A 13,144-nucleotide genomic window follows, 5' to 3' on the forward strand; every position below is an offset into this window, starting at 1 on the left:
GGGGTAAGGGTGATTTTCTGCAGTGACAGTGTACACGCATCACATTATATCGTATTACATTTTCGGATGTGATTCGTTTATTTGTTTGGTGTTTTATGGTGTATTCAAGAATATTTCACTTTTATGACAGTGGCCAGGGCTATGGTGGGAGAAAACCGGGCAGAACCCGGGGGTAACCCACGATAATCCGCAGATGATCTGCTAGCCATGATGCCATGGGGCGTGTAATTTACGACTATTTATGCATTTAGAACGGTTAGAATTAATCCCTGAATGAGGTCAGTTGACAAAAGAACGCATTTCACCGGTATCGTGTGACCATTTGCCAGCTGTCACACTGTCGTCGCTGCTCTGGCTTTACTCTCTGTGCTGTACGTCAATCACGCTGTCGTCGCTCCTCTGGTTTTACTCTCTGTGCCTTACGTCTATCACGCTGTCTTCATTGCTCTGGTTTTACTCTCTATGCTGTACGTCTGTCACACTGTCGTCGCTGCTCTGTTTTTACTCTCTATCCTCTACTGTCGTAGCTGCTCTGGTTTTACTCTATATGCTGTACGTCTGTCACGCTGTCGTCGCTGCTCTGGTTTTACTCTCTATCCTGCACGTTTATTACACTGTCGTCGCTGCTCTGGTTTTACTCTCTATCCTGCACGTTTATTACACTGTCGTCGCTACTCTGGTTTTACTCTCTATCCTGCACGTTTATTACACTGTCGTCGTTGCTCTGGTTTTACTCTCTATCCTGCACGTTTATTACACTGTCGTCGCTGCTCTGGTTTTACTCTCTATCCTGCACGTTTATTACACTGTCGTCGCTACTCTGGTTTTACTCTCTATCCTGCACGTTTATTACACTGTCGTCGCTACTCTGGTTTTACTCTCTATCCTGCACGTTTATTACACTGTCGTCGCTACTCTGGCTTTACTCTCTATCCTGCACGTTTATTACACTGTCGTCGCTGCTCTTATTTTACTTTAATCACGTTTAAACCATATAGTTAGAACAATAGCTGTATAAGACTGCCAGACTCTTGACCAGGCTTGAGGTCGCGTGTTTTCAAACAGCTTTCACAGTTTCGGCTGCCCTTGAAAGCCAAAAGGATTGTTAGGTGCCTACCGAAGGCTGGTTGTTTGTTCCGAACACTATGATTTTCTCCAGCCATATGGCTACAGTCCACAATTATCTTTCTATTCACTTCCACAAAACGTTTGGCCTCACAGCACTTTCCCTAAATCTGAGACCCTCGAAAGCTCCGGAGCCTGATAATTCTCGTCCCCTGAGACAACTCCAGTCAAATTCCTGAAAGGGGTTAACCGACGAAATTCTTCACAAAACTGTCAAACGGCTGATAGAGGTCAAACCCACCCAATCATAGGCTGGTGAAACAGGATTATTCATTACATTTGCGTAGTGCGCATCCGCCTCAGCTTCCCCGAAAAACACATACCTTTACCTAGAATGAAACTTTAAAGCATCTGCTTTAAGACGATCCTACTTAACTAGTCAAAAAAGGAAATAAAGCAGCCCAAAAGAGCAATAGAAAATATATCTAAAAATAGTAATGGATTACATTCGTAGTTGTAGATATAAACCTGGCAGCCTTTTGGTCAATGAAAAATTCTTGAAATAAATTAATAATCAGACCAAACGTATCTCGCCCTAACGTTCCACGTCTTTATGTTTTTCTGCCTTTGCACTCGAATAATTTCAGCCATGTTGTTTACAACCAGTACATGTACCAGGTTATCGCCCCTTTAAAACAAAGGTGAAAACTTTTCTTGCCTTAAAATAGATGAAAATTAACTCCGTGTATTGAAATTCATATTTGCAAATCTACATTTCGGTCGCTCTGCTTATGCCGTCATCAGGAAAGTATCACAATGCAAAAAGACTACAGGTTAGAGAGTAAAACCAGAGCAACGACGACAGTGTGGTAGTTGGCAAACATAGTGGCCGAAATATAGACTATTATGACTTCAATACTGCAGTAGGTAATTGTCTTCCATTTAAAAGAAAAGAAAAAAATTTTATAGAACCTGTACCTTAAATCTAAGCGCTATATTTAAGGTTAAATAAAATATCTCAGTTTTCTGCCACCAGTGCTTGTTATTTGAGTATTTAATAGCTAAACATCGAAGACTTAGAAGTCTCCTTTTTGGCCGCCATTTTTGCAGATTACATACTGTGCATCAATGTGCTTAGCTTTGCCCAGTAACAATTCAGGGCAGGGCATTCCAGACATATTTTGGCAGCCTACAGCCACGCATGTAGGTATGATGTGACCCTTTAGCACATCCCAAACTCTGCCTTTTTAGAGCTGGCTTCACAGACCTTAAAATCCACGATTATCACGATATACGTACTTATTTAGCTGGAACTGGAAAAGGACGTTAATTATATGACAAGAGGAAAAACCTTAAGCACAGTGTTGTGACGATAAATATTCAAGTGGAAGAAAGAGGCCTAAAACAGGCCTAAAACATGGCGGGACTTTCAATGTTCTTCCAATCGATGGATTTTTTAGAAAATGACCATGTTTAAAACCGTTTCTCTTCCTTACGAAAACTTTTTAAAAAATTGAAAAAAAAATTAGAATTTTGTACAGTTTGTATAGCTCTTTCATTTAAGATATAGGTTGTATAAATGTGTTCTTTTTCTTTTAATGCAACACTGCATGCTTTCTGAATCCACTGGTTACGTATGCAATCACATTCACCCTGAGATTAAAGGCAAGAAGGTGACATGAGAGACTTGGTGAACAGTGGTGTTTGCTCACCGCATTGTTAAGAGTTGAGGTCGCTATGTCATTGGACTGCGCTAACACGCTAACCACTGGACCATTGAGGGTCCAAGGCTCAATCTTGACTTATTGGTTCTACCGTTTTTACTTCAGATGGATCTCAGATACAGAAATATCCAGGAGCCTGACATAACTTTTCGGATTCTTTACACCGGTCTGGTTATCTCAAAAGTAAGTTCCTAACATGCAGTTTTGATATATAAAGTATATGCTTTATTCGTGGCTTGTAACTGTCAAAATGTTGAAAACGCCCAAATAAAACAACCGAGAAGCCGAACAGCACCCATGAAATTCCAAAACGCCAAGGGAATATAGAAATACATTCATGTTAACAACATGGATGTAAGATCGACTCGTTGTAGCGACCATATTAATACAGTTAGAACGTTAAAAACAGATGCACTATTTCGTTTTTGCCTATGTGATAAAACAACCACGAAACATCTCCCTCATCTAACCACCAAAACCCATCCACTACCCATCCGACAAGCACCCACGCACAGATGTTTACAAAACAAAAATATGACAGTTGTTTCTTAGGGATTGACCAATAAGGTCGGACTTTCTAATCCACCTACCGTTGGTTTGACCTCGGCTTTGCGTTAGTAGGTTGCTCAGTTGGCTAGTGAATGTCGAGGGTTTAATCCGGGCTGTCCGTTTTCATCCACATCTAGACTTGACCGCCGTCCTAGAAGTGATAAATTCTTGAGCACGGCGATTAAAACACCTATTAGATAAATCAATCACTAAGTCATTCAAAAGTTAATTCAAAGCCTATAGAGAATTAAGTTTTCAATAAAAATACTATACAACTTTTTTTCTTTTGGACAGTCACCGACGAACTCCCCTTGGACGGAAATGAACAAGGTAACGTCGGGCGCTTCTGTCGTCACCGTTAATGCAACAACTACGCTTCTGTCCTTTACTGAGTGGAGAAAGGCCACGTCACGTTTACCACCTCATGACCACGCTATGATGTTTACAGCGTAAGTGTCTAAAACAGAACAGGTTAATATATATTCTTTATTCTATGTTCATCTTCTTTGTATAATTTATATTCGCACAGTTGTGTTTAACATTCTGTTTAGAACGCATTCAGTATCTCCACCGGTTATATAACCATCCTTGAATTTACTTGAGCGAACTATTTTCATTTTATTGTTGTTGCTATTTCTTCTTAAGAAAATTTACTATTACCACTAAATGTACCCTGTACTTGCCACCCATTGTATTTTGTCTAAATGTTGTATTTTTCAGCCTGTATGTTTTCAGCCTGTATGTTTTCGTTTAGTTTAAAATGTCACCCATAATTTCATTTTCAGATATTCCTTCTCTAGGGAAGATTTTGCAGGTAATGACCTGGGGCGTTTTCCTTCGCCTAACACTCATTGTAACAGTCACACAGTATAGTGAATAATTTTTTTGTTGATTTTAGCACTGTTTTTAAAATACGGTTCAGCTTTGAACATGATGTAATATTTATTTATTTAACGTCTGTCGCTCTTGAAAAGTATGCCCGCCATTCTCGAAAAATTCCTTTTAATTTCAGTCGATGTTTGTACTCTGTTCTATCCACAGGTTTAGCTTTTGTGAACTCCATTTGTACCGAAGATAGCACATCTGTGGAGGAGAATGGATTTGATTTTATCGGTGTGTTAACTGCAGCGCACGAACTAGGCCACAGGTAAGGAAAATGCAGAATTGTAGCACACGAATTATTCCACAGGTGAGGGGAATGTATCATTGTAGCACAAAAACTAGGCCACAGGTAAGGAGAATGTAGTATTGTAGCACACGAATTATTCCACAGCTGAGGGGAATGTAGTATCGTAGCACAAGAACTAGGCCAGAGGTAAAGGGAATGTCGTATCCCAAGGCATGAACTTGGCAACTCCGTACGGGGAATATGTTATTGTGGCACACCAATTATTCGAAAGGTGAGGGGAATGTATCATTGTAGCACAAAAACTAGGCCAGAGGTAAGGAGAATGTAGTATTGTAGCACAAGAACTAGGCCAGAGGTAAAGGGAATGTCGTATCCCAACGCATGAACTAGACCACTGGTATGGGGAATATGTTATTGTGGCACACCAATTATTCGACAGGTGAGGGGAATGTAGTATTGTAGCACAATAACTAGGCTAGAGGTAAAGGGAATGTCGTATCCCAACGCATGAACTAGACCACTGGTAAGGGGAATATGTTATTGTGGCACACCAATTATTCAACAGGTGAGGGGAATGTAGTATTGTAGCACAAGAACTAGGCCAGAGGTAAAGGCAATGTCGTATTCCAACGCATGAACTTGGCCACCCGTAAAGGGAATGTCGCTTTGCAGCACACGAACTTCATTCATTTGATTGGTGTTTTACGTCGTACTCAAGAATACTTCACGTCTGCGACGGCGGCCAGCATTATGGTGAGAGAAAACCGGACAGAGCCCAGAGGAAACCCACCACCATCCGCAGGTTGCTTGCAGAGCATCCCACAGATGCTTTTACTGCCCTGATGCCTATGATAGCCGAAACCCTGTGCCTATGATATCTGAAACCCTGTACAGCTTGTTAAAGTTGACTCTGCATAGTTACGTTTTACCGATTGACCAGTCCCGATTTTAGCATCCAAAACCCAGTCTTTTTCCAGGAAGTTGTTCGTTCGAATCCAACTTATGCTGATTGACTGCGGCCTAAAATAACGCTCTAAAGCATACTCTGGTTTCGGGTGGTTTTGTCTTCTTTTTTCATTCTGTATAAAAATCTTTATGAAAATGTTTAATATATACATATATTAAACACGTCATCCAGCAAATGCATGCAGTTAGTATAGGTATCACGTTTCTTCCTAAAATCCCGTCAGGTTGTCTAAAAAGTCTGCGTTCCTGTTTTCTCCTCACAGTCTAGGATCATATCACGACGGTCGCACTCCCAACTGCACTGGTGCGTCCGGATACATTATGGCCGCCACATCAACGTTGAAGAGTTCTACTACCAAGCTGGGTAACCCATGGAAGTTTTCCTCCTGCTCAATTGAGGCCTTCCGCCAGCGAATTTCCGACATGGATAGGTTTGTTATAATACTTATTTGTTTACAATATTTACTCTGTACATGTATTTTAGAACAGAAAAAAATACTTTGCAAAAACAAATGCAATATATGTACAAAAAATACTGTACTAACAGAGCATGCCGTGGGCTTCAAGAACTAACTTGTCAAATTATTTACTTACATTTTTCGCTGTAACTTTACGTCATTTATATCACAATTACCCGCAAATTGGTCGGAATGAAGCAACACCCTACAAAATGTTAATCAAAAATATCACACCATGTTTACCTACTCATAAAAATTAATTCATGTTAATCAAAAAAAAGATTTTAAAAAAAGCAGTCACTATGAATGATTCAAATTATTCCAGGAATGAGTTTTGACGTCACAAAATAAGACGTACATGTGCTCATATATTAAAACTTGCGTTGTCAATATTTAGAGCCCTGCTCTTTTCAAAAGACATACGTACATGTATATGGTGTCCAGAGGAAAGCTCTCTTTTTATTGCTATTCTTAATCGCTTCATAGTGTACATGGAAACCATAGGGTACCCCAGCCCGCATGCCGTTCAAGTGGTCTTCTCCTTTCTTCATTTCTGTAATATTTGATGACTGTCTCTGTGCAGTCGTGCTCGTAAAGCAAAGAAGTCTATCATAAGTACTTGGGCTTAACAGCAGAGAATGGTGCCTAACAGCCTGAAACCAGTTTGTGAAGGCGGGAAATGAAGAGCCCCTGGTTTGTGTTTCAGATCCGGCACTAACTGCCTGACGTCTCGCCAAGGGGAGACAACTGTAGCTCCTGTCCAGGATCTCCCACCTGGACAGGTATACGGCGTGGACGTCATATGTAGGAATACCTACGGGCGAGGATCAGTCTTCTGCCGGGTAAGGATCTGACGATTAGACACCACATATGTGTCGTATGGTGGTTTGTGTGTGCCACGAAAACTAAATCTGCCCAAAACAAGCAAACTTCATGCAAAAATCGTCGAGTTTAAAGCTCCATTAAAATCAAACGTTATCCAAAATATTTCTAAAAATTTCTGATTACGCATGTTGGATGTAGTGCGCATGAGTAGGGAACACAACTACATTGCTAATTGCTGCCATTCCATTTGATGATTGTCATGCGTGGCGCAGGCGACCCAACAACATGTTTTAGCTAAAATTTGCTGAAATCGTCCACTAAAGAACACTGCGGAGGAAAAAAAATCAATTCGAGTTATTTTCATCTTTTGAAATTGTGGTCAGTTTACACGAGTACAGTACCGAGTGTAAAAAAGCAGAGCAAAAACGACAGTGTAATACATATAGTTGGCAAATGGTCACACGTGACTGGTGAAATCTGGCTTCTTGTCAATTTACCTCAGTCTGGGCTTTATTCCAAAATATTCATGTAAATGCTTAAACGGTGGCAAAAATTACACAACCCCTCACTGGTTTAGCTTTTCACATACTTGTAAAAGTCTGATTTAACATTCTTTTGCAGTCAGCTTACAATGCCAGCTCCCTGCGGACTATTTGCTCCGGGGTGCAATGCATAACGGGAACCGGTTGTCAGAGCACAGCCCCGGTACAGGGCCTACCATGTGGAAACAAGAAGGTGAGCTCTAGTCGCAAAGACCACTTAACGGTAGGAACGGCAAAAAAATAAAGGGGTGAATTTGTTTTCTAAAGTGACATAAATATCAACTACCAAAGGAAGTTTGTTGCATTTGTAGCAAAAACAAAAAAAAAAAAAAACAAAAAAAAAAACGGCGACTGAAATAACTTTCTTTCTAGAGAGTGACTACCCCGAGTGACTAGCCCAGTTTACGTTTTTTAAATAAGGGCATCAAGCTGTGATTAGTTTTATACAGATCTGTTACATGAAATGTATTGTTTTTATCGCCCTATGAGCATTCCTGTAGATATGTTTTGAACCTAAATATATATGGGTCCACAATCTGTGTTACGGAATTGCAAGATTCCGTAAATTGAACAAAAAACCGTTATGAGGATTAATTTATTTATGTGATTGGTGTTTTAGGCCGTACCCAAGAATATTTCACTTATACGACGGCGGCCAGCAGTATGGTAGGAGGAAAGCGGGCAGAGCCTGGGGGAAAGCCACAACCATCCGCAGGTTGCTGGTAGACATTCCCACTTACGACCGCAGAGGAAGCCAGCATGAGCTGGACTTGAACTCATAGCGGCCGCATTGGTGAGAGGCTTCAGGGTCATTACGCTGCGCTAGCGCGCTAACTAACTGAGCCTCTGAGGGCCCCCTGTTATGCGCAGGAATTTCACTCTGAGGGCAGACATTCAGTTTACAAAAAATATTCTGCCCAGGGCGTAACAAGAGCACCCCACCTCCACACCTCCACTTCCCATAAGTATGCACTAAATAAATCTACTCCTTGTCTCCATTTTTTGCTCTTTTTTCACCCAGTGGTGTGATCAAGGATCCTGTGTAAGCGATCCAGAAGCGGAGGTCGTAGACGGTAAGGGGAGACAAATCGTACAGACGACAACAACAACTAATTAACTAACTGTAATTCTTCTCATTTTTGGAACACTTGGTCTGCTCATTTTAGACAATAGACATGTAATTGTAAGAGGAACACACCGTTTCTCTTTTCTCATACTGATGGCCAATCTACTGAACAGCATATACCTCATAAAAATAAGAACTACGGTACCAGCTGACATGTCCGACCAGAGCATTGCATTATTAGAAACACTAAAGAACTAAATACACTATACTCATTCCCACTTCATGTTTGATTCGTCAAGTTAAACATGCCCACATTTATTTAGTAACAAAGAATAAATTACAATATTCCAGTTCCCACAAAATGTTTCATTGCTCAATTTAAACACGTTCACATTTATTTAGTAACAAAAAACTAAATATAATACATTGACTGCATTTTCCAGCATTCGCTTTGAATATACCTCCAGAAACTATTTCCATCTGTGATCAATTTGCGTGTTTTTGTCTAGTTGGAGACACTATCCTTGTTTAATTCTAAATAAATCCACATCCATTTAGTGGAAAAAATATAACCAACTGATTCTTACTGCATGTTTTATCGTTTTCTTTAAATATGTCAGGCGGTCGCTTTGAGTTCAAGTCCAGCTCATGCCGACTTCCTCGCCGACCCTACATGGTGTGGCCAAAATGCGGGCGCCGTCGTATAAGTGAAATATTCTTGAGTACGGCGTAAAACACAAATCATACGGATAAATCAATATACCTACTTACGTTCAGGAGCCTAAAACCATCTTGTATCCATTTGTGCCTTGTTCTAACAGAATTTTGTCCATTTGGAGAGAGTTCAGTTTTCTTCTTGTCCACATTCATTAAGTACGAACAAAATAACTATTATACACTGATTCCCACAGTATAACTAATCATTGATTTTAAATATGTCTACATGTACATACAATCAAGAACAAAAAACTGTTCCCGTCTTTTATCCATTTGCGTCTTATGTTCTCAGAAACGTGTCCATTTGGAGACAGTCCAGGGTATGTTTTCGAAGGGAAAACGTGTGCTGAGCTGGTTTTGGACAACCGTAATTGCTACGACAGCAGCGTTAGTATGGTCTGCTGTGCTTCCTGTGCTGCAGTGCGGAGGTCAAACACGGGTGAGGATCCTGTAAAAAGATTCTTATGACGTCACTGTTTTTCGAGTAGCATCTGAGGAGCTATTAGTATGTTGTAACTGGGGTGATGAGTGATGAGTGATTCACTCTGGCAGCAGTGTAAAACCAACACCAACGCTTCGCTTGAAGGGAACGAATCTGGAGGTAAAGGGAATGTCAATAGAAAGAACAATTAAAACTGTATCTACACATTCTTTCACATATCTGATTTTAGATTTATAACTGAAATGTTCTTGAGGACGGCGTAAGACACCAATCAAATAAGCCAATAAATAATTCTTTTGTTAAGGCCACACCGATTTAAATTTTGCTTTACGGTAAAGTAGACCTCTTCTCAGTCTGAATGTCTGAGGAGGGAACAAAACTAAAACTGAAAAATCATATAATTTATGGAAAATCCCAAACTGATTCTGTTAAAAAAACATTTATGTTCAAAACACATGAAAATAAAAAATGAAATTGATTACATTCTTTTTTAGTGTTTGATTCTTTAGAGTGGGCTCGCAAGCAAAACAAAAAATAAAATTGGTGTCGTCTCAGGTATGATTGCAAATCTGAACTTTATTCATATGGTGTCTGCCTGCGCTAATATAACATTATTAAACAGCTGTTTTAGCGCCAAACAAAACCCTCTCAGACCAAGTACTTATTTATTTGTTTGATTCGTGCTTTAAGCCTTACTCAAGATATATATCACTGCAAGCTGCAAGCATTATGGTAGGAGGAAACCTGGAACCAAGTAACATTTTTCACTACAACCATTGTGAAACGGACTTTTCATCTTTTACTGTATTTTGATCAGCTGACCAATGTTTTTCCAGAATGTCTGTATGGAGACAAGGAAAAAATCTGCGAGGCCATCAGTCCCCACAATTGTTATACACCCTCTGCAGAAGCCTCGTGTTGTGAAACTTGTCCAGGCTGGAGAGACTACACTTCTGTTAGCGGTAAGATAATCCTTCACAGTTTTGTAATAAAAAAAAAAAAAAAAAATACGAAAAAAGAACTTAATATTTAGTTACATGGTTACTCAGTGATTGGATTCGGAAAAATATATTTTCGGTAAGCTTCGTACTGTTTTTTTTTTTTTATATACAACGGAAGAAAGGGAGATAACCTAGTTACAAGAAACATACGTCGTCCGTAGGACACCGAAAAGCGAAGTATTTTGTCTGATGCAGTAAAACATACTAAATACTAGACCCTTCCACTGCCTAACATAAACCGAGTTTAAACCCTGTAGTCTATTGTTCCTGGCTGCGGTTAAATTTTGTAGCCAGGACCCAAGTCGCAGTTATCATAATGAAACATAATTGGCAAATAAAAAGAATTCATATCTCCTGATGTAAATGCCTGTTCGTTTATTTTAATATTGCATTAGTCACCACGTTACGAAGTATTTATTTATTTACTTATTTGATTGGTGTTTTATGCCATACTCAAGAATATTTCACTTATACGACGGCGGCCTTATGGTGGGCGGAAACCCGCACAGCCCGGGGGATCATCCGCAGGCTGCTGGCAGACCTTCCCACGTGCGAAGAGGAAGCCAGCATGAGCTGGACTTGAACTCATGGCGACCGCATTGGTGAGAGACGTCTGGGTCATTACGCTGCGCTAGCACGCTAACCAAATGAGCCACGAAGGCTACCCGTATGTATCCTAGGCAGAACGTTGCGGATGGTCGTTGGTTATACCCCCCGGGCTATACCCACTTTTCTCCCACCATAATGCCGGTCGCCGTCGTATAAGTGAAATATTGTGGAATGTAGTCTAAACCACCAACCAATATAAATAATACACATTCGCCTGATTTGTAGGTTGCTGGTATGGAGACAAAAACCCTACCTGTCCGACCATCGACACATCCAGCTGCTACAACAACGAGGATCTCTGCTGCAAAACATGCCCTCAAAGAAGAAACAGTGAGACATCAGGTTTGTGTATTTTCTGCTTGGTATATGCGTGCACAAGTAAGTCATAACCAGTAGACCATACTGGCGTAAAACATACACAAAGCCCCAATGATATGACATACGTTGTACTTGTGCTTATTAAAACTTGTGCTTAATGATGGCTAATTAAATGTGATGACACTACAGCATTTTGAATCATTCTGGACCATTTTACATCAATGCATTATTCTTACCTAATTCCGTTTAGCCATTGTGTCAGGGCGCGTGTAATTTGTTACTATTTGAGCCTTTACACGATCAGCTAGAATAAAACCAAGAGGTAAACTGACAATAGGCCATATTTCGCCGGTCATATCTCAAGTACGACGTTAAACCCCAAGCATTCATACATACATTACGGCTATGTCTCGACATTTGCCAACTATCGTACTGTCGTCTCTGCTTTGATTTTACTCCCTCTACGGTATTATTTACATATTTAAATTTATAAATATGGACTACCATAAATAACCTAAAATTTTGTCCTCGGAAGTGCACTTTGAGAGGCAATTAAATGTCAGAAAATATTATTTTTGGTGCTGATTTTTTAGTAGAATACCATCCCATGTTCCAAGGAAACTCGAAACACCTGCCTAAAATGAATAGAACTCTCACAATCAGAAAAAAAATGGGCAAGTTAATCACGGACAAAATTTATGGTTCTTCGTGGTATTATGTTTAATTTATTGTTTAAGGCGATTCATCAAGTAAACTTATGTCATGGTGTTTTCTTCATGTTGGCTTTAGATTGTCCGTATGGAGATCAGAACACCGATGCCTGCCTCATCATCCAGAAGTACCAGTGTTATTCATCGCCTAACAATGTCACGTGCTGCCTGACTTGTGATAGGCTGAAAACCGGAAATCCAGGTGAGGTTCAAGATTCAGTATTGTTTGCGCATGCGTTATGTGTCTGTAATGAACATTAATATTTTCTCACGTGTTTAAGCTAAGTTTTCTTATGCTTAGGTCTTTTTTTATTAAGAAATCAACACCACTACTTTTTAAGTAATTTTTTTCCATCTTGATAATGTATGTTTTATACGCCACAGATATAAACACAAATAAATAAAAATCTCTTTAAATAAGAGCATATCGAAACACCGCGTAAATGTTGAAGTTGCTGAAACTAATCTGGGAATTTCTCCATCCAATGTAATTCGGGTCCACGCTGTAAAGTCGTATTGTTCATTTCAGCTGTTATTATACCAATTGTTGACATATATACATATATAAATCAGTTTACAAGGGGACTCTATTCCAAGGAATCATTTGCAATAATGTGTATGTCAGGGATTGAGGCTGTTCTTGGATGTGAACCAGTTCTTTGACCATATGTCAAATCCTGGTAGCAGTGAAAACGTCTTGAATATGGCGTTAAACAACAATCAAATAAATAGGTAAATCAGTACACAAATACTAGTAAATAACCTGTTGTGGCTTGTTTTGCCTGTAGTTTGCGAGTGGGGAGATCGCGACCCGGCCTGTGCTGCCATTCCTCGCCATTTGTGCTACTCAAATTACAATCAGTACATATGCTGCGAAACGTGCAAACCGGGAGGTGAGTTTTTAGTTAATAATTTTCCTGTTAGATTATGTTATAAGCGTCTCCATCTGTGACTTCTGGGAAATTAATCATGTCGTTTTAGAAAACGACACAGCTATCAAGAAAACGAGCATCACCTCTCAGC

Source organism: Liolophura sinensis, chromosome 3 (genome assembly GCF_032854445.1).
Source record: "Liolophura sinensis isolate JHLJ2023 chromosome 3, CUHK_Ljap_v2, whole genome shotgun sequence".
Classification (NCBI taxonomy): domain Eukaryota; kingdom Metazoa; phylum Mollusca; class Polyplacophora; order Chitonida; family Chitonidae; genus Liolophura; species Liolophura sinensis.